The 26722-nt window shown below is 37.3% G+C and overlaps 1 protein-coding gene across 3 annotated transcripts in view; it reads left to right on the top strand.

Annotated features, from left to right (window-relative positions):
- LOC118273190 (LIM domain transcription factor LMO4) overlaps positions 1-26722 on the top strand; it is a 147212-nt gene that overhangs the window by 35847 nt on the left and 84643 nt on the right. The window contains exon 1 of one of the 3 annotated variants that reach the window (XM_050698013.1): positions 16443-16819. The exons of 1 other annotated variant lie outside the window; for it this stretch is intronic. The gene's annotated coding sequence lies outside the window, so the exon portion shown is untranslated. Of the gene's footprint in view, positions 1-16442; positions 16820-26722 lie in introns of those variants that run through there. One more of the 3 variants, XM_050698005.1, reaches the window with a different exon arrangement.

The following is a 26722-nucleotide window of genomic DNA, read 5'->3' as shown; positions in this document are numbered from 1 at the left end:
ATTACCGAGTGGACTAAACAAGACCGTGTTCTGATAAATTGCATTTTAAACGTAAATTCTGTGATTGGTTTGTAGCTGTTCGTGATAACAATTTTATTTTGTATTATTTCATTTAAAAAATATCTATACTTATACACCATTATTTAAAATGATTGTAATTATTATTATTTAACATACTATTTCATGAGCGTTAGTGACAAAGTTAAAGGATTAAATCAGTGATTCATCAAGATTTTCTTGAGATAAAACTACGGCCGTGACCGACACTCTTGATTCAGTAAAACGTGCTACGCCAAAAAGAACCTCTTCAAAAGTTTCTCATACAAATATACGCACTTCGTATAAGAAATAGACTATGCCAAAGTAATAATTCATTTAGCTTAATTCAAATACATATTTACTACTGTAAGGGTATAAATTCAAAAATACTGCGTGCCATTTTGTCATAATTTATCAAAATAATTATTGCAAAACGGAGGGTAACGATAATTGTTTTCTTTTTTCATAGTTATAATATTCTGTTGGAATAATCTATTTATAAATTTCGCACGCACGAGACATAAATAATACGACATAAAGACGATATCTTCATAATCAACAAAAATGTAAATAAATGCAAAAATTATCGATTTTAAATTCTATGTCTTCCATATAAGGTGTACAATTTAATTATTTTAAACACAACCTGTACATGTACAGGCCACTTTCTGTGACTTTTACGAACGTCAACTTTCAAATGCACCTTTTAAAATAAAAAAAAAGTTACATTCGAAATTCAAAAAATGATTAATGGCATAAAATTGACAAATGACAGCCGCCCATAAATGCCGTATTACCTTTTAATTATGAATCGCCGACATTAAATTATTGTTTCGATCTTTACCTTATATGGTTTGTTGGTCGTTGATGAAGTTGTAAAGCGTGCGCGTGCGCAACGTGACTCGCGACTATCTGTAGATCCTATCGGGGGATACATCGGCCCCTATCAGAATCTCATTATTCCCCACAATCCGATTAGCCGTGTCTTCTATGGCGTTAACTTGTAATTTCGCTTGGTAATAAAAGGCTTTCGATAGTTTAATAATCCCGATTTTAGTTTGTTATTCGTTAGATCTATTGTCTCGTGTTTAACTAATGGTTGACCGTTTATGGGATCTGATGGGTTAATTTATTGTTATTGTGTTATAGTTAGTTAATAGTGGTAATAGTTTTTAGGAGAGTACTTTTGATGTTGAACTTTTACATGCCGATATAACGATGTTTTTTGGGTAATTGTGAAAAATCATAATCTGGGGGCACGGGGGTGCCCCTGCCAAATCGAGTAATGAAAGTTTTCGATCTATCATCGGAAATATAAAGACTTTAGATAACTTTTGGATCTACTAATAAAATTCTGACAGCTCAGCTGTTTTCTACGGGTATTACATTAGTAAAAAAATAGGTAAATAACTTATTAACGAAAACCAGGAAACCCCCTAAGTAACTTACACAGATAATAATCTTTTATTAAAAAAAACTCAAGAACAGAAAAATCCCGGATACGCAACACATTATTTCTTTTACATTTTTCCTGTTTTCCATCCGTCATAAGATTCTAGAACGCAAACAATGACATATGACAACTGTCATATCATGCTATGACATTTAACTTAGTTTTTGCTTACAAGTGATGCCTCTGTGTATTTAAGTTTTTATGTAATTACATGTGGTTACCTAACAGTAAAAAATGTTATGCTAACATTGACTCTATAATTTTGATAGCGGTGAGGAAATCTCTTGTTTAAATTGTGTCTCTGCGTGCCAATGTGTGTTGGCTTCGTACTTGAGTTGAAAAATGTCTTTTGATAATAAAATCACAGCATATCTTTTAGTTTTTAAAGAGGTGACAGATATCTGATATGCTTAAAATATTAAATTAGCATCTTCGCCTACGTTACCGTGGGATAAAATGTGGCTTATGTGGTATTCCAGATCATAATTTAACCCTGTTCCAAATTCCATCTCGATCTCTTCAGCCGCTTTGATGTGAAGGAGTAACAAACAAACACACACACTTTCGAATTTATAATATTAGTAGGATGTAACACTTTATTTTAGTAATATTTTAATGTACAATCATCTATGTAAAAGTGTTACAAACAGTCATAAGTTTTAATACAAAAACTTCATATCAAACTTCGGAAAAAAGACCGACACTATTGCACTGCAAAACCTGCCATTCAGGTCCGAATCGCACTAATAACCAACACATTTTTACAAGTCTCAATTCACCTCAATTTCTGAACAAGATAAAGTCCCATACAAGAGCACTTGCAGCAACCCATTCGTAATAAATGTATCGAATGATAAACAAGTAGAAACAAATTGCTTGCCCAAGGCACCACATTGAGTTGATACGGGTTCGGTTCTTGTGCAACTTACATTGTATAATGAGCACCTGATCACAGGGTGCTCCATCAATTACCTTTCATTTCTGCCGCTTTGTTTCTAAAATGTTGTATAATGAAGTGTTTGTGTCAAGTGGCGCCACTATCGCTTTATGTCTTGTGGAAGCGATTCCTCTTTTCTTTATTTGCGAATTGGTGAATTTTGGGAGGAAAACAGCTTGTTTCGGATCTCTGGAGAACTGTTCACTGTAAAAAGAGGGACCAATGATATTTTTGACGCTTTTCGTAGAGGTTTATAACGACCAATGTCCAGGCCCCAAATATCTACTTAAGATCAATTTAATTGTTCTTATAATCTGTATTAAGTAAAATCAGTTATAGTATTTTTAAGTTCCCTGACCCAGGAACGGAATCCAAGAGCTCATCATCAACAATCTTGGCAACAGAAACAATATATCAATCGAATACAAATGTCTCAGTACAGATACAAACTAAATCCTCGCTTGTCCAAATGAATGAAAGCTCTCATTTCAATCCAAGATATGGTCCAGGCAGGTGGCACATTGCTTGAATGTTCACATGAAACTATACACAACCAGTCTATCATGGACCCGCATTGTATGATCTTTCCACTGGTTAAAGGGTCACTTTATACTGGTTCTGCATATCTTGATGTGACTACACATAACATACCATTCATACAACTACAACCATAACTTAAAAACATAGTAATTTGATGTCACCTAACCTCCTTTCAACTGAAAATTAACCCTATCCTTTAACGCAGAAGAATCAAAATTGATTGGGGTTTTATAATACACGAACAAGTTCCGAGTCTCTTCGAGTGATGGGCGATCCGAGCTCCAATCTTTGACGTTAAATAATGAAGTTTTAGTGAAACCACTTATACAGCCATTACTTGCAATAATGAGCTCTGTTAGATAGCAGTAATGCTGTTAATTGGTACTCGTTGGTCACATACGGATATATTAAAGCTTCCTCTGAAAGGCCAGAGATTATCCATTGAGAATCCGATTTTATTGCCTTGTATTGAAGATTTATAATCCAATGCCAGCTCGGTTTAATAGGTTTAATGTTTTGTTGCTCTGTTTGCGGTCATAAATGCGATTTAGTACTTTATCTATTGTTTTTGAATTTTGAATGCTAACTCTATTAGGTGTTTAGGTGTTTTCTATTGGGACTACGTATGGTAAAGAGATAATACATATAAGATATTAACTTTGGCCAACAGCTTTGCCCGCGTTCATATTAGATACTAGCCTCTGCCTACGGTTTCGCGCGCGTTCCCATGGGATAAAAAGTCTGTATACCAAATTTCATCAAAATCCGTTCAGTAGTTTCAGCATGATTGATGGACACGTTAAAATATTTATGTATTTCTTATACGTGGTTATGATGTGATAAACAGTACCTAAATTAGATATGGTCACCATCACCTTCTCTAGAATCACCAGTACTCTACTTCTATCAGTTATTTCTTTAGATTCGGTACTAAAATTAAATTCCATATATTTATTTAAAACACTAAAATAAAAATTAAATTGATTATTACAATCGCAAAAATGTGAAAAAATCAAAAAGGACTTAATTGATTGCGTGTGATGTGTTGACAGAATATAATTTTTACAATAAATAGAAAATAACTTCTCATAATAAATACAAACACAATACAACTGCCATTAATCACATAAGAAAAAAAGCAATTCTAAACAAAAAAATTATAGCACACTAATTAATAAACTTATTACACTCAAAATCTAAAACCTACAAACGTATAGACAGCGCACACCTATATTTATAATATAACAGGGAAATAATTAGGAGAGTAAACAAGAATGCTGGAGTAAAATGAACTTTACTTTCTAGCATACAAGGTGAACCGGCGGTGATTAATTAGCAAGGTGGCTAATTAGCGAGCACAAGTCAACTCATTAGTAACCGTAATTGAAACAAGCAAGCCTTGGATTTTTCCGAGAAAAATCTCCGGTTAATTTTGTCTATACATTATTGTGTCTGTGGTTTTGTGGGGGGCGGGATTTTTCTTGTTTTTTTTGTTGCGGTTTATTTTTTTAAATGATTATGTTTGGTTTATGATTGTGGATGATGATTGTAGATGTCGCTAGTTGCATTTTGAGGCATTGCAAAAAGTACATTACGATATGATTGTAACAAATACTGAATTTTGTACCATTTATAATAAAAGACCAATTGTTTTAATTATTAAAAAAAAAGTTCCTCACACTAGGATTTTATCCTGCATTTTTTGTGTGATGGCAACTGAATCCCCACTTGTTAGTAGAATGTTTTCTTGTGTCGTATATACGTTTAAAGTTTTTACAGGATACAGTTTTAAATTATGATGACATTTTCAAAATGCCAAACTAACAACAATATTTTATTATTAACTTATTTTGACTGCACGGTTGGTGCGGTGGTTGGCTAACCGGCTGCCATGCAACGTGTAGCAGGTTCGATTCCCGCACGGAAAAACTCTTGTGTGATCTACAAATTGTCGTTTCGGATCTGTTACGGATATAGATCTGCTACACCGGAAAAAATTCTAGTGTGGGGTAAAACTAAAAAAAAACAATAAATCGTATCAACTATCACATGAACTTAAATAAGTGTAAAAAAATAATCAACAATTCCTCAGTAAGACAGTCTCCCAACAACACTGAAGCATGGCCACATTATCTCAACATTAACTATTCCGCAGTCAATTTAATGAACTTGCATTTTTGCACATTTTTTACTACAATCCCCATTTCGCGGGTCGTATTTAATTATAAGGGTATTAATTAATAAACTGAAAGTGTATGCAGCTCGATGCAATATGAGGTATGCTTAATTAACGGGTTGAACTTAATATAAAGTATTAAATCAAGTATTTTTGTACATATATATTTTTATTTGACGCACGACATGTTTGTATATATTTCATCAATAAAATCTGTTTTTAAACGCTAAAAGAAAATGAGAGTTCGGGGAAATGTATGAAAGGAGTTATAGAAATCGATTATATACCTAGTTGTAATCGATTAAACGCCACGTCACGCCTTTTATACCCGAAGGAGTAGGCATAGGTATACATTACGGCGCATAATGGTGCTATACAACGTACACCCACACTTTCCACGATTTGTGTTATAAGTCCCATGTAATAGAGGGTGAGTCTAATGCCATATACTGGACACTATTCCAGACTCCGTGCTACTACTAAGAATTTTCTTAAAAACCGAAAAAAACAGAATAATACTTTGCCCGACCCGGAAATCGAACCTGAGACCTCTTGCTCGGCACTGGCACTTGCGACCACTGGAACAATACGGCACTTTTTTATGGAATAACGGGCAAACGAGCAGACAGATCACCTGAAGCGATCACACCTGAACCTGTAAGCGATCAGCGCCGCCTAAGGACACCCGCAACACCAGAGCAGTCACAGATGCGTTGCCGGCCGAAATACCACCGACGACAGAAGTACCTATATTCTACAATGTGATAGGGGTGAGACTTCTAACCTATTAAGGCTGTGTACTACATCTAATTTTATCGACAAAAGTCGGGGGTCGAAGGGGTCGAATCCCCTCCCCTAAAAGTTATGGCTATTTTAATATTTTTTTTACTTTTTTTGATATCAAAGGTTGTATGCGTCGTAGAAACAAAAAAAAAACGACAAACGGTAGCTAATAACCTTGGCTAACTAATTCATTACTTTTTTCATACGTTTGATAATGTTTTGGTGAGAAAAAAAATCATTTGTGAATTATTTTTACCGAAAAAATCACTATTTTTCAATATTTTCAATTAGGGGTTCAACCCCCATATTATTTTTTTTTGTCGATAAAATTAGATGTAGTACTCAGCCTTAACGGGTTAGAAGTCCCACACCTATCACATTGTATAATAAAAAATCAAGCTCATAAAAGACTATGACATAAATAACAGTAGGTAGGTACTACGCCTATGAAATATGAAAACAAAAACACGTTAATTGAGATCAGATAAACGGGCAAACATTTTATTTTAATTAATTAACAGTAATGGGATGGATTAATTAAGGCAGTCCGAAACGTTATCACATGTCATATTTAATTATTTTCAAAGTTGCTCTCATAAAGAAAATATTACCTACATAATAATTAATTTGTTACCTGGTACCTTATAACGTAATAATAGATATATGTATAGCATCAAACCTTTTATCTTCTGAGGTAGGAAAATAAGGTAATGTACACCTTTTGCCAGTTATGTTATGAACTTGAAGATGAATCTTAATCCTAATCAATTGTGGGTCTGCGGATGGCGACCAGGGGTAGCTCATCGTCCGACCAGGACAAGACCGTACGCAGTACGTGCAGCGCATGCCTTACAGAGCCATCAGACCACCACAGATGGGGCCCAGTAGGGCTGTTGCCTGATCCGGAGCTGCGCACTACCTAGCGGGCTTACCGGGGCTCCGACTAGAAAAGCTGGTGTAGGAACGTGGTGGTTTTTAGTAAGAGTCTGACATTCCCTCTCGCCTCGCCCAAGGCGGGAAAAGTTTTCCCCCTTAAAAAAACCCTAATCAATGATCCCGGTGCTTCGGACTGCCTAGCGGGTTTGCCAGCTCAAAAAGGGTGGTTTGCAGTCAGTAAGAGTCTGACATTCCCTCTCCTGTGATGATATTCCTCTCTCTAAAAATCCTAATCAATAACTAGAATTAGGTTAGGTTGTATTGTTGTGCTGTTGGTGACAATAGCCCTGCATATACAAGTTCACATACACATGACACCCAGGCGCGAAACAACAATTTGTGTATCACATAAAGAGTTGCTCCGCGTGGGAATCGAACCCGCTACACGCTACGCGTTAAACGGCAGCCGGTTGCTCAGCCACCGCACCAACCGTGCAGTCACTTATTGACTTAGTCAGTAATTAGATTATGATGAGTAAAACCTTAGTCCATTAAAGGTATTTGAAGAAATGTATAACGTACTTAATATTATCCTTAGGTACAGCTAAGTGATAAATTTGTTCCCATACAAATAAATTATTTACCATCCTTTAGTTCCCTGAAAACTGAAACACCCTCTCGATACGATAGAGTGGCTCTAAATGAAAATCAAATCAAGGAAACATAAATAAATGATGGAGATAACTAAGTTATTGGTTTTAAATCACATTATTCCCTACATCGCACTGAACTCAATTTGAAAGATTGGCTCGAGCTCTGAAGTGCAATAGGGTGATGGTATAAAGGCGAGATCGCATACCTGTACAGCTTAGGGCTGGCACACACTCACACTTTTATCGATACTTTATAACCTGTCATTACACCTTAATAGCATGCTATTTCAACTTATAAAACCCACTATATATACGTCTTGCATTAAATATGATCATAATCTTTCTTAATTGGCATATTTATTTAAGTAAACATCCTGCCCATTTGTTATGTTTTTCTAAGTTTATATTTAATACCGATGTCGTTATTCACTAACAATTACGCAGTAAAAACCTCAATTACTATGCCTGGGCCTTCGTACATGCAAATTGCACTTCTAATAAAGGTTAAGGGAAATTTATAAATAATTATTAATATTTCAAAATGTGCTCCGCAGTCATTGCTTAGGATCCAGTGACATTTAGTTAGACCAGTTAACCTTAGAAGTTCGTTAAAGCAATATTAATCGGTACTCATATTTCTTTTGAAATGCAATGACAGCACAACTATATTTTGCAACATGAATGACACGGACGAGTTAAATTAATACCGCTAAACAACAGCCGGATCAGAATCGGTTCGGAATCAATTTAGCGTGGCGTTTGCCCACTTATCGAGTATTGTTGAACTGAGATACTCGCTTTGTGACGTTTCCCATCCCTACAGGCGCCCAGCGGGGGGTGTTCGATGATTGATGGCTGGCCGGCTGCACGCCGTGTTGGAACGAGAGGGCGATATCGGTGAGGTGTCGGACCTCTCTTTCAGTTGCACAGCGGGCTGGCCTCGTAATTGAATGGCAATTACCTGGGCTGTAAATATGACACAAGCGCGTAATTGTAGGAGTGGAACGAGTGCGGCCCGAGACCGCAGTGTAGTGTGTACGGTACCTTGGAGATGAAATATTGAAATCACGTGCGTGTCTCGGGAGTCAGCAGTATCCCGGCTACTGCAGTAATTGGACCATGCCACCTTTAATTTCATCAACTTTTTTGTTACCTTTAATAAACAAATGCGTTTCACCGTGAAGGTTTTACTACAAAAAGTATCATGTTTTAGTCATTGTTCACGCAAACATGATGATATTTTTTAAAGATACTTGACTCCGTTTTACGGTTGGGTCCCACAAAATGTTAATTTAATATGACACAATTTTATTCCACCTAGTTTTTTTTTTTTGTTTGTGTTGGGTCTCTTTTATACTATTTGTTATCCCAAACTAGTCCCAGCCCCAGTGACATAAATGCAGGAAATAAATTATTTTTTTACAGATCACAAAGTAAAAACTTTTACGGTCGTCGAAAATAATTTGAATAATTTGTTTTTTTTATTATCGATGCATGGCATAACAGGTTGATTCAATTTATCATTAAACTGTTGTTTGTTTAAAACATTAAGGTTCTTGGAAACCAAAGCGCAGCGTCATTCCTAAGCACGAAATACATAACTCAGTTTTTTTTTAACTTAGCCAAAATATTTTATATTTATCTTTAAAATTCAAATTGTTATTCTAAATGGCAGTTGAAATATAATGTATGTCGAGAAATTGCATAGGCAATTAGCAGAAATATAAGCTCCTGGCACACACATTGCTTTTTAATCAAGGAACTGTCAGACACTTCACACATACATGTACAAACATACATAGTATGTGATTGCAAATTGTATAGCACTGACTGAACTTTGTAACACTTCGGTCAAACGTAAAATAAGATCGCTACCGACACCGATACACAGTCAGCCGTTGACCTCATTTCTAACATTGTAAATCATTGTCGATTGATCCTTAAATTACGTCATCAGGTAGAGTTACTAAGCCGAGTCAAAGCCGCGGGCAACTCGAAGTGAAAGGCTAAGCTGTAGTTACATGCCTAACTAATTAAATACTTGTTCCTAACTACGCGGACATATTAAATAATTAAACAACGAACCGGTATGCAAACACAGTCATTAAAATATGGAAAGCAATAGTGTTTATTTTTAGCTGTTAATTAAATTTTTACTTTACATACAAATTATGGGCACATGTCGGTGATACCATGCAACTGTTACACCGTTGCGCCCCGGGCCCCGGACACGGGCCCCTCTGGGGCCCTCCGGCCCACGCCACCTGTCTCACGCATGGGGTGCACACACAGATATTTGCAGTATGCACCGCACTACACACTTCATGCCAACTAATTAAGCACCCTGCGCCGCCCGTACTTGTAACTATATATCCACGTGTATAGACTGTACGTAGCAACTGTTGAATTCAAAATATTGAATAAACACATTAAGAGGCCAAATAACCTCGTTTCCATGTTCACACGGCATGCTAGCCTGTGCCAATTAAAAAATATTTCTAGAACATTGATTCAATTAAAATTCAACACAGCTAGCTAAATCTAACGCGTGCCATACCTACATGACAAAACGCCAGAAGTCAGGTTTTAATTGGTGTGGTGTCGAGTTCGGACCAGAGGAGTGAGAGGGGAGGTCGCGGGGAGCGGGAGGATCGCCTCTCGGCCGACACTCAGTTTTTCTCTCACCCTCTACAGAGCAACAAGTGGTCCGATGAACTGCCGAAATTTCCGAAAGCGGGAATCTATTACGTTATGCCGAAGAAATGACGAAGTATCTGGCGCGGCGCGGCGGCACTCGTGGGGCATCACGTAATGGGTGTTAATCAGGGCCACTCTAATATCAATCGTTCATTAATCCGAGCTCCTGCACAATCGTTCATTTAGAACGTTCTCACGCCTCATTAAAGTCTTTTTCGTGATTCGGCGACCGCGTCTACCGTTTCCCGGAGCACAATGAGCGAGTGATTCGGCGGCGAATAACGAGGGCATTTTGTCGGCCGCCTCTCACGTCCGACGCCTTCCGACGCTCAATGAAAGTTTACCTGCAGCCGTAACGAGCGATTTGTCCCCTGGCCCCGGCCCCCGCGCCCCCGGGCCCAAATCAAAGCCCATTCACATCTGCATGCCGACACAATGCTGGCAATTAGGCCGCCTGGCCCTACAATCGAACGTAATGCGCTCGTTCGATGACGCCACGAGCCTGCTCGTCCTTGATCTCCCACTCCCGAAATCTCCCGATAATGTGCTGTTCTGAGAGAAACAATTATCATACTGATAAAACCAGTCTTATTAAATTATCTGGTTTGGAAACAGTTTAAATGCGGTTATAACATTGCTAATTTAGTTATCTTGTATTTAAATCAGCAAGGTGTATAAACAATGTTCTCCGGTTTCAAATAATTGCTGATAACTTCCGTTGTTGTGCCCATGTACATATGTATGTATTTCTATTTGTATTTGTGGAATGGAAACGGTATAATTTATGGCGCAATCGAGGTAATTAAGGTCACAGAACATTCAGATAGGCAATTAAGTTCTTTTTGAAAACCTCGGTCCCTCGTCTGCTGTGCCAAGGTGAGGGTCAACCGTTTTGTTCGCGTCCGTCAACGCTTCTTTTGTAAGGGGCAATTTGCTTGGCAGAGGTCAACGGCGCACCGTAAATCTCCGCACCTGCCAGTCTCGACAATTTTCTTCCCTTTAACTTTAAACTTCACATAAACTACTAAAGTAGTATTTTATTCTTACAGGAGACGTGCAGTCTTAACCAGGTAATTGTACGTTTGAAACGTTATTCATAAAATCATAAGAAATAATACAATAGAAAGAAATGGTTCACCCGCAACGCGTGTTTCCTAGGAATTTGGCAACCGTCCCACTCGAACGCAGATTTGCGGAAGCTGTACCTATATCTATAGAAGTTTTCTTGAATTTATGCAAGAAATCTGGCTTAGTTAGTGATAGATGGACGATCTTGCAATAGATTTTATTTATTTGCTTGCATGAAATAAAGCAATTATCGTTGGCTTTATCTGAAAATATCAACAGATGAATTCTAGACAAGTCTAGTGAGTGAAAATGTTAAATCTGAGATTCAGAACATAGTATCCGCTACTAAATCTTTAACTGCAGCACATAATCGCGGTTTATTCTCATTCTTAGTTAATCACACTTAAATTAATATAACTAGCAAGAATGAGGGTGTGTTTTTTTTTTTAAATAGTGTCATTTGTATTAAATCTGGATTAATACGTAAATTTAGGCAATTTAGGTTTTAGCTGCGTGATCTTAAAAGTGCTTTTTCATAAACTTATCTGCATAGGTCTGGGTAGAAGACACATAACTTCAACATTTACTGCCCCATAATGCAGTACAGCAGTTTGTCTTGCTCACTTCAAAACTGGCAGTACCTTTAACTATTGGCACGAATATGATATTTCAAGTTAACGATTTCATAATTTTATTAGAACTTAGCTAAGAGAATGTATGGTAGATTGGGATTGGCTCAAATTAATAAGTATGTTGTGCACAATCACTGTCTCTTTTCCCCTCAATCCCATTTTTCCACTATCTCTTTTTCCTTCTAATGCACTGGTATATATAAAAATATTGACAAGAGAAGACACTAAATTGCTTGTAAGCTGCTGGAATATATGAATAGATTTTTTTTAATCATTTGCAAATAATCTGATTTAAAAGGCACCAATTTCTAAACTTCCTTAACAAGATCTTAATAAAGTTGTTGTTCCAAAAAGTACCTTAATATTTAGACGTTAAGTCCGCTATTTCGATTTTTCCATGACAACCAAGATTGAAGATTTAAGTTCACATATAAAAATGTGATATCAAAGCATATTTACACACTACAATTTGTTTGTTCAGTGGCTACTGGTGACTCCGATATCCAATTACGAAAAATCTGAAATCGTACGATGATTAGAAAAATAATATTTGCACATTGATATGCAAATACTATTTTGGGAATCTGTGTTAACTAGATCTGCTGGTCTTATTGTACTCCTTCATTCTAACTTGGTGGCCATTTTCCATTTAAACATGTTGAAATCTGTTGATTTATGTACGGGCACAGATGACATATTTGTGATGTTTGTAACTTGGTACACATGCACATAAAGCTACCCTAAACTGTCAAATTTGCACAATGGACTTTCGAATTTATAACAACTAAACTAAGGTTGAAAATTCCATGAAGGGTATTGAGGGATTGTAGTAGGTTAATCTGCGTGTGTACTTCGTTGGTACTTTGTTGACAGTGCGCACACCACTCGACAGAGTTTGTGTAACTGTTGCTTTGGCACCCGAACGTGCGTACGCGCACGCAAGTTCAAATACTCACCGAATTCCACAACAAAGTATTGACAATTGTTGAATATTTATAGTTTACTGCTTTGGCTGTGTGGTGTAAATACTAGCTGCTAATTGCAATAACACACATTGTATTTTTATTGTTGCATTTGTGCGTTAACCGTCCGAAATTTTTGTAATATTGAGTTTTATCTAGTTTTGTCTCTTTACAGCTGTATGCGGGATAAATGCAACAATGATTGCTCGTTTACTCTTCTATTCTTTCCAAAGAACACTAAAATTAGCAATAAATCTCCTAGCCCCACAAGACACATAGCTACACACGAAGCACCTCAAAAGACACTTCCCATGTGTAGCACCTCGACAATGATCCAATAATTAACAGTCGACAATCGCGCAAATACGTGTGGGTGACGACGGCACACGGGCCCCGTACCCGACGCGTCATTAAGGAGCATTCACGCCGTCCGACAATATTCTTCATTTGCGTACCGGCCGTCATTTGGCGCATTGTGACCGACGCGCGACACCCGCCCTCCGCTGCAGCGGTGCAGTGTGCCACCGCCTTAATTGTACCCTTGTCTCGTTGTTACCCGTTTTAGAGACATGAATATGTTAAACTAATCTTGAAATAAGATGTCTGAGTCTCCATTTACGCTTCTTGTTCTCTCGCAATCATTTTTATTGCGACCTTTATTTTCTTAGACACGAAATGACAAAGACCCTCCTAATGTAATGTGTACGGGAAGTTAGTAGCTAATCACAAAAGTGCACTCAATGAGAGCAGAATTTACCTTTCGGGGTACAATTTGGAGCCACTTACACGATTGACGAGCATCACACATTATCCAGATTGGATGAGACGTCGCCGGGAGTGCGCCATACGTTTTGGCAGACAGAGGGGGAGTCCGGGAGTGGCGTACCCATTAGTATATCTCCTATAATACTGATGAAAACATCCACGAATGTAGAAAGTATTACGCAACGTATATCGAAGGATTTAAGAAGCCTGTCTGAACACCTACGATGTCTAAGCGTGGTCGTTAATACAACTTTCACAAAGACCATATTTACATAACCACTCTAATTGAAGCAGCTGTCGATACAATGCATAAAGTTATTATAAACACAATTATATTAGACAAGGAGCCATAAAATTATAAAACACCTTAAAACCATTAGAATTAAATTAGTCAGGAATAGAGGCCATTATATTAAATTCCGGGGGAACTGAGTTCTCACCTCTATTAATTAAGAAATATAATATTGGTAACGCATTCACCTGCCCCACGTATCTGTGAACGAGTGATTCTGAATCAAGTGTGAACTTTAAAGCGTTGCGTTAGAGTGTAATTTGTATTGTCTCCGGGATCAATATAATGTAATAGAGGAATGGACAGGTTGTGTAACGGTGCATTTGTTTTCGTAATAAAAGCTTCGATATCTTTGAAGTGAGTCACCGATTACCACATTATGTTCATCTAGACATAATGCCCATGATTAATAAGTCCCATTAAGTTTAAACAAAGATTAATTTGAAAGCGGAGCACTCTGTATCGTACGATATTTCCCTGTACCATGAAAACTAGGGACTTAAGTACAGAATGTTCTATTTACGAACGATGTCTAATACTTTATGATAAATCTTTAGTGAACAGAGAGAAGATTCTCTTCAGTTTACGAAAATATATTATGAAAAATAGAAATAAAGTGTTTGCGAAAATCTTACAACAGAAAAGGAAGTTTCTTTTAAATTGGGACGAAAGAAAACACAAGGATTTATATTGAAAAATAAAAGTATTGGCTTATTTTCTGGAAGAATAGATTTTCTAGAAATATGAAGTAAAATATAACTTTAACTGATTTTTCATAAAAGTGTGGTCTGGTGATTAGTTGATGTAAACGTACATCTATGTTTCACCAGCTATATTATTTATCTATTTTCAATGAGACATTTCGCCGTACTCAGAGTCATTTAATGGTCAATAAAGTCAATAATTAAATAACCCAGTCCTTAGCAATTGTTTTCCATACAAAATCGTTACTTAAAATCGAATGAGTATGGCAGATAAAGTTGATAGGAGCTCAATTCTACAGAACCTTGAAGTAACTATGGCATATCTACATATAAGTAAGATATCTACAGAAAACTTTTCAATATAAATGCAATAATATTTGAGCATCCAACGAGTTGGAAATTTCATCAAGAATATTGAGATTTAAAAAAAAAGTCTAGCAGCATCAATAACTACAAGGCAGTTCAATTCTTAAACAATAAAATAAAATTCCGGAGTAAAATCCAATCTGAAACCGTTTTCCTTTAAAACTTTAAAGTTATACTCCCAAATTTGTTCTTTAAAATTGTATTGTACCAAATTCGAAGTTTCATAATACGGGTCGGTGTGCTTGCACTCAGTTGAGCGCCCACCTGCGCCCGCGCATCAGTTGATCGATCGGGCTAAACCGAACTAAACCGAATTAGCCCGATAATGCTTCATCCGTAAAATTATTGAATTAACCAGAAATCGAGACCGGCCTCTTTCTTGTAACCCGACACGGAATCCGTAATGAATTTCCTGTAGGGATGTCTTGAGTTATTTATCGGGACGGTACACTTATTTTTAAGTCAATATTAACTGACACCATGACACGGTACGACAGCAAACATTTTTAAGAAGTCTTAAAGAGAACACGTGTCAACTTTTTTTTAAAATTAAACTTAACGTAAACGATAATGACGATGAAGAAGCTTTTTGAAATCATCTGATTATATAAACACATTTTTTTCTTAATAACCATCAATGATGTCGTATTATCTAACCATGATAAAAGTTCTAAAGTCGCTTCGTTCGTCTCAAAGTTCGTGTGACTTCGAATGAAGCACTCGCTTCACTATTTCCCCGTGGCTCAGTTTCGCAGTCGCCTCGGCCCGTGGGAACAACTAATGAACTTAACGGATTGGGTTCAATAGTCAACGTCTAATCGACTTTAGTTGGCTTAATTGGTAAACTGATCGTTGAGACATTAGACGCTTTTACTTTGTTACTTCTAAAAATAAGAGAAAACGAACAAATAGTAACAAACACTGAATTAACTTTGTCAGCTGACTCTTCTGATGAATTACTTAATCAATGGAACTCCATTCTTGAATTTCGTATTCGTTATTCCGGTGGGTTGTAAGCACTAAAAGGATTCGGTCCAATGATTAATATTCACCAAAATGCATAAAGTGTCCTCGGCGGGCCGGCCGACAGTGCAGACTCAATCTATAGCTACGTTGTCGCATACGACAGTCACTCGTTTCAGAACATCTGACATCGTCAAATAACTCACTCTGACGTTATTTTACTTCTGTATGTAAATGCACCAATTAGCGGGTCTTACGTTGCTCCGTAGGTAATATTCATTATTTCCAGCTGGGATTTTTTCCTGCGAGCGTACCGCAACCGCGGCTGTAATTAACCATGAACGGGACGGTCCTTCAGCGTTTGCTTATTAACGTCTAATCTTTGTTGGCGCCCGTCGATCTTAATTAATTCAATTAAAGTATTAAGGAGTAGGTGAAGGTTGCGGTCCTCTCACTGAAATTTAAAAACTTAACGTCGCCGTCGTAACGACTCACCGAGTATAGAAGGGGGAGGCGAATTAATCAAATAATACCGCGGAGGTGCGGGGCCGGCGCCGAGTCCCCCCGCGCGCCCCTCTCTCGACCGCGTGGCTCAGTCGCGACCGAAACGCCGTACGGGGAAGTGTCGTCGATCCCCACAAACATATCTACTTTTTTCGAAGTTTTCTGTACAGTTTTGTTTTAAAGTTTTGCAAGGAAGTTTTTATGTGACCAGTCTTTTATCCTGTCGAACTAGAAGGTTAAGAGACTGCGCTCGACGGTGTAGTTTCTTGAGTTCATACGTTTATTGTGTTTTTTTGTTATTGTTAAGTTTTTTGTTTGGTGCATCGTGCCGGTCCGGAGACCGGCGGGTCCCTTCGAGGCATCAAGCCTGGACGCGCGGCTTACAGACCCCAGAGGACAAAGCCTTTAGGTAACTATTGGGAAGAACTTGGTGGTAGTTCTGCTACGATCGAACGTCTTTAGCGTCGAACTGCAATGCAGCATGTTTGTAAACAGACTGCATCAACTAATAAACTATTACACGATGGACATTATAACAATAGGCCAGCTGCTGGATGTAGAAACAATTAGTGTGTGGTGGGGCCGTACCGGCTGCACTCCGCGCCGGCTTACTAACTCCAAACTAAGCGGCCACGTGCTGCCCAACTAATTGCTTCAACTGAGTGATGTGCAATTATTGACATGAACACTTCGCTAACATCCAACTATTGAAAGTGAAATTCTAAAACGTCTTCTCACTACTTTTGCGGAAACTATTTTTGTTCAACAACTAGGAATACAAACTTTGAAGTTTTCTTTAAACACTTTTGCAAGTAGGTACAAACTATGTAATTAATTCCAAGGCGATTGTATTAGATAAATTAGTTAACGAACTTTAAACAAGGATACTGTTTTAAAATATAATTAATGTTGCTGAAATAAAAAAGGCGTGGGCGAAATGAATAAATTAATTAAAACTTTTATCGCAAACGAAGACTATAATAGATTACCCCGTACAACAGTATCTCCAAAATCATTAATTAATAAGCATCTCGTGAGCACAACACTAATTATTTTACCGTCAGGTGAAACTCAATTACTAAGAGATAATTAAACCATCAAGGATTTATTTACTTTGAACATCAATTTTCTTTAAAATAAACCTACTTTTAATTAAAGCTTTAACGAAAAACAAATAGAGAAGAGGAGAGGCGCACAACCCTTGCGTACGGGGCTCCGTCACCGCGGCCCGACCCGCGCCCGCTCCGGCCCAGGCCCCCGTTATTGGGGACTTAGGCCCACTCGCTCCTCAGCACCGGCCGATACATTAACCCGCCAACTAAACAATCTATTACTACAACCTACTTTATCAAGCTAACAAATCAAATGACTGTCACAGAGTAATGTCCAGCTGAAATGATGATTCGGGCGAAAGTGTCGAATTGACAGGAGATCGCAGAAATTATTTCATCAAAACATTCGTAATAAGACGGGTTAAAATTAATTTAAAACATGTCTAAGCAATATTATACGGACCACTTCATTTCATCGCCGGTTTAATTAAAAACGAGTGCCCGCTCCCCTCCCTCGTTTTCGGGTTGGAGTACCCCCTGCGCCCGCGTGGGCGTCTCGCTCCGCTTATATTTAGATAATTGTACAATCATCTAAATTAATGAGTCCTCTCGTCCGGCCCTGGCCTCTATTGTATTATGTTTGTGCTGGCCACAGAACGGATACACGGTGACAATTTTAATTTAAAAATTCTAATTAATCCATTATTCATTTCGAGCTTGAATCTCGAGATTCTAAACAATTTCCGAGGATTTTAATTTAAAAGTTGTAATAGATTTAATGTTTCATTAGATTAAAAATTATTCTTTATCACAATTTAATTCTAAAATATTGAGACAGTTATGAATTTATTTGACGCGTCTAATACCTGATAATACGCTTAATTGGTGCTATGTGCCCCATGATTAAAATTTATTTGTTAGTAACACGGAGGAGTAGATCCTCAGTGGGTGTCCATAACTCCCAGTTGACGACAGTGATAGAGCTCAATGCAATTAAAAGTTTCACTACGTGCGTGGACGAGGCGCCGCGCGAATCTACCTTAATTTATGCTAGCGATAAGCCCAAGTTATGAGAGCCAATTAATTACTTATTTTAACTAAGATTCCCATTTGATACTAACACAGTGCAAGCTGATGATTTGATTGTCCCAAATAAAATTGCGGACCCACAACACGAAAACAATTTAAAATGAAATGAATTGAATGATTTTATAAAACAAAAGCAAATTGATGTTTCGTGCCTCGGTGGTTTGTAAACGACAAGCCCGTTGATGGACAAATGGAATTAGCGACGCATCCATCATCGAATGCCCTCGCAAAATTAAATGCATCAAGCAACAGAAGGTCGGTGCATGGAGTGGGCAGGACACCCCGGAAGGCCCCGGGCGATCAACCTAATGAACCTACACCACCCCGCACCCTGATTTATTAACGAATTAAACGCATTCTGCTGCACCCTCATGGAGCACCACGTACACAAATGGATTTTGATTAAAGAAAAAGGAGCATCACAGAGCATAATCATAAACTTTTATTGAATCCACCTTAACTTCCCGAACGGAACCGTCCAAGATTGCAAAGAAAATTGGATGCTCTCTGAAATAATCCGGATACAAGCTCGTGTTATTCTTTCAATCAAAGTTTGGGAATGTTTAAACCTCAGACGAGCTAATGTTAACTTCATTTAGTGAAACATTAGTGAACAGAACATAACCAGTTCCGCTTGGCCAACTCTCTACCTACACATTAGTTCCTTACACTTAAACAGCAACTAAACAACTGGCTCACTATGCAAATAAAGCTTGAACGTAGCATGCCAACGCTACGTAAATTCCCAACTTCTATTTTCTTAAACAATAATGGGATATTTGAAATAAGTCTATTATATCATTTGTGCAAAATTCTGGAACTGCTATTTCGTCTCTGATATATTTCAAATGAATACTAATATATTTAATACTCTAGCCAGACGCTATTCTAATATGCGGGGTGCGACAGGTGTACGTTCCCATGTTTCTCTTATAAAAGCCTTTTATTCAGAAGAGGATATTCCAACGCCACAAATGAGAGTTGATTGTTGAACCTAAGAGGATTACTAAGTATCAATGACATCCATATTTAAAATAAGTTTTATTTCACTTGAAGATGTAAATATCCAGGATTTGAAATTGTCGCTGGAGGCATAGTGAAGCAATATGGTATTCGGTATTGAATAAATTAAGACGGCTTGCCGGAGTCATATTATTGTTGTATCCATCCATTATTCAGCGAACGCCGTTACTAGCCAGTAAGGGACGGCGCGCCTTCAGACCTTAAATTATTAAACACGCGTTACAGACACGCCGCCCTAAACTCATTCTCGAATGTCTATAGCCCGGCCTGATGGTGGAATGATTGCCTCCTCGACAGCGTCAAGAGCCTCGCAACTGTTTTTATCTTCGTTTATCACAGTAAGGTCGCACGTATATGGAAGACCAGCTGTGTGGCAACATTTATCTAGTGTTATAGCTAGACCGCGAAGTAAATCTCAGACAAACTATTTAAGGCTCGAATTGGAATTCTCATTGAGGCAGTAGGCTCACAGTGGAACACCTGCTATGATATCGCGCATGCCCTCTCCCCAGTCCGTAAGTCCACATTGACTAAACCGGTTTCGATTACAGGTTATAGCTACCTACTTATCCGTTTGGCGGAAACGAAACCTCTCACGTAGGTTGTTGTGCATATTCTTAATACAATGTACAATTAGAGTTTTTGTTTGTAAACTATCTCAAACAAGTATTTAATAACTCGTTTCTCATCGTCTCGATATTTTCTGGCTAGTTAACTATTATTTGCGTTCACCATAACGTGAAGTTTTTATGTGTTTGTATCTGGCTATGGACTACTTATGTCATTATTAGAAAAATATTCTACTGTTATTTACAGAGCGATTACCAATATTGCCCACGTTCCAGGAAGGAGCAATTCAACTCCCATAGAAAAATAAACAAAGTCAACCGAAGTTTATTTGTTTTGTAGGTAAGAGGGTCTCGGCCATGAAATAATGATGTTTGAAGAATTTAGGAACAAGCGTTTAACCTCTATCATAATAAAGCGACGCGCATTCTTTGAATTAAAGAATTTTAATATAGCTCAGTCAGTTGACAAGAAAAGCAGGCCATAGATATTAACTACACTGAGTACTCGAGATTGTGAAGCTAAAAATATCAGACAATTTCTAATATTATCCTCAAGAATTTGTGATTTAAGATTTCAACATATTTACTGAAGCTGGGGATAGCAATGAGGAAGAGGAGTGTAATTCTTCTGAGGGAATTCCGTCCAAACAATGTTGGTCTGATTCAATCAGAATAAGTGCACTTCTCGCTATCTTAATGGTAGTTTTCGATGTCAATGATTGAAAGCTTAAATTGAATTGTGAATGAGAGTAAGGGACAGAAGTCATTGTCCGTTGATCGAAGTGAGACGGATGATCTCCTTAATTTCTCTGCGTGCGGCCACTCGACTTCTGCCAGTCATCCTATTTGATTGTTGGGATATTTCGTCTCGTAATTGGTACTAATTATTATTTTGAGAGCACTCTGTTATGGCTGTTGTAAAATCCGTGTGGTATTAATCGCTGTAGATTTATAATTTATTGACTGTCGTTTGATTTATTTTTTATTTGAATTTGATAGACTTCCTATCATGTCTAATGTAAGTATTGAATTGACTAATAAATGGTTCAATGGGCATGTATAGATGCTTTGGTTATTTATGACACTCAAGATTTCTTTGAGCTAGTTGGACGGTGTTCATTATACGCTGACTGATGAAACTGCAGCGTATAAAACAAATCACATCAATTTCTGTACTCAAATGGGTTCCACTATAAACTGAATGCAAGAACAGAAGAATGGAAGTGGAAATTAATAGCTATCCTTAGCTAATAATGGCAATAAGCTTAGTAAAGACAGGACCCATATTTCACCGGTTGTCATGGAAACGGGCGCGCCAAACACGAACCATGAGGAGATATAACGGCGGTTACGTGTCGATATCTCGTTCAAATCTACATACAATACCTTAATAAGACAATAATAAAATTGTCTTCAAAAAAGGCTTTTTGGAAAGGATCGACGATAAATGTTTGAAAGAAAAAAGAAGGAAATATTCGAACCTGTTACTTAGACACTAAAAATAAATGTATCGACCCTATCGAAGTTCGTTGACCAATGTAGTTCACCAGGAAAAAATATAATATAAATAAAATCTTAGGATACTGATTTTGAAAATTGAATTTTAGTCCTGATCTGACTGTACTGTACATACTTTTGTATGTTAAGTTTTAAATAAATAATGTACTTACAAGTATGTTTAAGACGGTGTTATTTGAAGCTAACGATAGTTTTAAAAAGGAATAAGGGGATAAAACAAAAAACCGAACACATAATTATTAAAACCAACATACAATAGTTACTAAGTAATAGCATATTCATTAGTATCAAAATCATAAGACTAGTTTAGAACAATTTGTTGCTTCATTATCAGGGCGTCCGGAGCGCTAACAGCAACTAAGTAGATAACAATCAACTGAAGGCTTGTTCGAGACACGAAATTAATTAAAACAAGTTTGTTCGCGGATCCTATGCAGGGCGAACAAAGCCGTGCTGAGTCACTAGGTAATTACACCACGGCAGACGCCGGCGAGGCGCCTTAAATCTAACATTATCTTCTGCCTCGATACTATAAGCCGCTAAAGTATCACCGCACAACTCTAAAACGACACAATGATCAATAACTATCATCACTTCGACTTAAGCCCTCAACACAACAGATAAACGAATTATCCCCTCATTGCAAGTCACGTCAAATATTAATTGAAAATTGAATCACTCGAAGACGACGGTCCCAAAGGGTTGAAAAAATGTCCTTTCATTGGCTCTTTGAACTCGCCAATATTCTTTCTGGGGCTTTTCCTCTCTGATGAATATTGTGGTGATCGCGCCTTGTCATCGGGAATTTTAATTATATTCAGTGATTAATTATGTGTAACGAGCAAAGGCGGGAGCTTCGTGATAGCTGATTGATGAGGGGCCAAGAAGTTCACAGTTTTGGCGGAGCTCCTTCTCCTCCGCATTGTCTTGTGTTTAATTGTTACTTTAAACGTTATATTTTGTTTCATTGTTCCCCGCATAGTGGGCGATGTAATTTGATTTATTCGGTACACTGAGTCATTGTTGTTATTAATTTTATAATGGTGAAGACAATGCTGGTATTTACGCCGCGCCGTCGCACGTCGAGCTGAATCATCGTAAAAACCTAAGTATTTTATGTATTTCGTACCTCCGTCTAGCATTTTTATAAACATCTCAACCTAATTAATTTGAATAGTTGGCATATTCCGCCAGTTTCGCAATAACCTAGAATTAGCATGTTTAGTTGTTTCTATAATTTGTTTTCCTATAAGTAGGTGAGTTGGCTCATGATTATGAAGCGTGTTCTCTTCAAGCTATGGCTTATCTCCACCTTTTAACACAATGCGCCATCTGTTGCTGTGGCGACGACTGACGCTATCCGTGACCTCATGACAGGAATACCTTTGCTATTATCAGCTTCACTTACTTTGTAATAACCGCTAATTAACTACTCGTACTACTCTCAGATGAAATATTGCGTATGGACAATGTGAATACGAATACTAACAACGACGACGTTGAAAACTGTCAGTATGAATGTCATTAGAATGTAAAAGGGAACTGTATTGTTGAGAAGTCTGTTGAAATACAGAAGGGCTGCATTTTGTTTGGCTCTCGAAGCTATTCAAGTCAAATAACTTTCGGAAATTGAGATTAAAAGATATACCTAATTGAGAAAGGTTGATTGGGCAGTTAATCTAATGGTGTATTGTAAGAAAGTAATCATAGATAAGAGATATGTTGAGTTAAAAGAAGACTCAAATGACGCTGACTAAGCAAATTATAATGAGCGTCGACGGTCCATTGAATGGCGATAGTAAATACTAGTTCCCATAATATCGGGTGAATAGATCGGTCCACTCCGAATGTAAATAGATTATACTGAGTGCTCCCAGCGGCATATATTATTAAACAAGCGATTACCCTCTAAATTTAGATCTGCATAGATACCGAACGATCCGGGAATCGCTAGCACGCGTACACTGCAAATCCGACAGTTTTGACAAATTATGCGCATTCATTTGCACCGCCATAAATTCCAACCAAATTGTCAACGTATAGTACGAGCATGTAGTACAATCCTTATTTGTTTAACGAGACGTAAGAGTCACATTGACTGACCTTACACAAAAAATAGTAATTCGCGAAGCTGGTGCTACAGACATTTTTCTTAAGAGATTAATGGCTCGCGAGTAATTTGCACACAAACGTTTGTAATTAAAACGCTGTTTACGTCATAATTGTCGGTTCGCTTCCCACGTCGCGCCGTTTTCTGTAGTTTATCTAATCTGCTCAGGGCGGGTTATTTGCACTCTGATAAAACTGCGAATGGCCCTTAACGGATCGGCATTTTGCAACATGTTCCATTTACATTTCACAATAATTTTGTCGGAGACATGCGTTTTTGGTTCTAAAATTTTATCTGAACGCAATAAAATTGGTCGGATTGCTTTTTTGAATTATCTGAATCTAAATGCAATATAAACATGTTTGGGGGGAGCGGGGCCGGGGTCGGCTCCGGGGGGTGCCTCCAAATTGGCAACGGTTCACGAGGGTTCTTCCCATACGTTAAATACGCAATTTGGTGCTCTATACAATCAGTCAAATGAGCTCGCGTCGATGCAATCAATTACGCATCTTTTTTATTTGGGGTGGAAATCGAGGAGTTCACTAGGTCACCATTCACTGGCGATATAGTCATTACGTTGTATCGTTAACTGTCCGTTATTTATTGCTGGTTTTTTCATTGAAATGTATCAATTAAACTAGTTAAGTGATGGATTGTAGTTTGATGCCCTTAGTAACCTTTGTATCTGACGTCTCATTGGTCTGAGATCATTTACTTTGACATTTTCTTCTTAATGTCAACATAAATCTTCTGTAGAGGGACTTCAATTGTAACTAACATTAGAACTTAAGACAGGATATTTACCATGTTTATTTATTTCTGTCTATGAGTTTCCGATATTTTGGCACTGTTGCAAGCGCCATAATCATGGATGAGCAGTTCATCTCTGATCATGGCGCTTGTTAGTTAAATTCTAATGACAGTGTTAGTGACCAGTCAGGCCAGACAGTTTAAAAAAATCTTATGGTACTGTATATAGAGAAGTGTTCTCACTGACGTGACTAAGTACATAAGGCAATTAAAGAGCAGTCAATTAATAAAATACCTTTACTCCATAGAAAATTATAAGAAAAACCTGTACAGATAATAACAAACGATGCAGAGAATTAACACTATTAACGCCTCACGTACCGCGGCGCATTTTTCAAATTGTACGCTAACGTAACATTTCATTATATTCCTTTACTAGTCGTCTTGGCTATCTTCTATAAGGTTCAAAATCGAATGACAGTATTTATGGGAAATTGGATTTCTTGTTTATTTTGTAACATTATGGATACAAATTGGTCAAAAATATTGAACGTTTATGCAGTTTTTGAGTTTATATTGCTGAACAGCTGACGACTGCTCTGCTATCTGCTACTCAACACAGTGGTTAACACATACTTAACACAACTAAACACACTATTTATGTCATACAAAAATTCGAGTGAGTAGTCAACTCGGACCACATGCCTACGGCCCATTTGGGACGAGTTGCAGAAAATAAAATAAATTAAATTTTTAGTGGTCAACTCGTCCCACGTCACTACCACAATGAGATAAGGTACAGTCAGTAGCAAAAGGGTTAGTGTGGAAATAATAAAGTTCTATTACTTTGTTGAAAACATTAGATTTTCTAGGAACTTCATTCTATCTATGTTATCATTTACTTCATAAGTGACCGCCATGACCATTGTTTAAGCCACACATGTTTACTATTCTTAGTAATTTTGGATAACACATGAATTTGAGCGATTGCTAAAAAAATTGAGTTAATAAATTATTTAACCGACACTAAAAAAGAGGTTCTTACTTCGTAAGGATTTTGTAAAATGAAATAATCTATGAACAAAACGAAAGTAAAGAAAAAAACTATAAAACAATATTTTTAATCTTGTGTTGCTAACTGTACCAAACATTAATAAAGTTTAAAGATCCATACAAAAAAAACGTGGGACGAATTGACCACTAAAAATTTAATTTATTTTTAATTTCCCCAACTCGTCCCAAATGGGCCGTAGGTATGTGGTCCGAGTTGACTACTTACTCAAAAATTCTTATTATTCTGGGTCTAGAATTTTTTTTTCAATTACCTATAAATAGGACATCCAACTCTTACTACTAGCCTGATGATATACGATGATGTGGAAAATTTTGAGGATATTGGTTAAATTAAGCTCAAAGAGGAATAAACAAACAAACTTTCTTCACATTTATAGTATTTAGTTAGGTCTCTATTACAATATAGAGGAACCCGATATATTTACAAGTTAAAACCACAATTACCGCCGACTTCGCGCCGTGAAATGCGTTTCCATGCGAGTGCTATCAAGCACCGTCTTCCGGTGACTCCTTGCCTATTATTGTATGCGAAACTGTTGCAGTATCGCTTCGATAACGCAAAACGAACGTTCATGATACCCATGATGAAAAGGTGTTTGGAATAGTCTTTACAATTTTGTGTCTTAATGGTAAAAACGTTCAGTAAATGCTTTTTTTAAATTAAATATTTTAAAAATGTATTGAATAATTATGGTAAATAAATAAGAATAAATCATTAACATTGACTATATTTTACTTCATTCACCAACAACAACTGGCCATTGCCATTGCTGACCAAAGGCCTCTTCTCGCACGGTGAAGGTCTAAGTATTCATCACCACGCTTACTCAATACAGGTTGGCGATTTTAAACTTATAATAGAAATTATGAATCCCAGTTTTCTTACGATGTTTTCTTTCACCGTTTGTCAGTAATGTCTAAATAATCTTTACTTCAGTAAATGTAGTTAATTGAAAATAGATCTAGGAACAGTGCTATTAAGTCAGACATAGTATAAAAAATGTTGATTCCGCAGAATGAAAGTCAATAAAACAAAATTGAAACAACTAAGACAAAGTCGTTCGTTAAAACTAGTTTAAATTTATCAATAAAAGTCTTTCATTCCAGCTCCTCCAATAACGAGCCCC

The sequence above is a fragment of the Spodoptera frugiperda genome, chromosome 1 (assembly GCF_023101765.2).
Source record: "Spodoptera frugiperda isolate SF20-4 chromosome 1, AGI-APGP_CSIRO_Sfru_2.0, whole genome shotgun sequence".
Classification (NCBI taxonomy): domain Eukaryota; kingdom Metazoa; phylum Arthropoda; class Insecta; order Lepidoptera; family Noctuidae; genus Spodoptera; species Spodoptera frugiperda.
The sequence above is the reverse complement of the archived record's forward strand: the minus strand, read 5'-3'. Positions and strand labels throughout refer to the sequence as shown.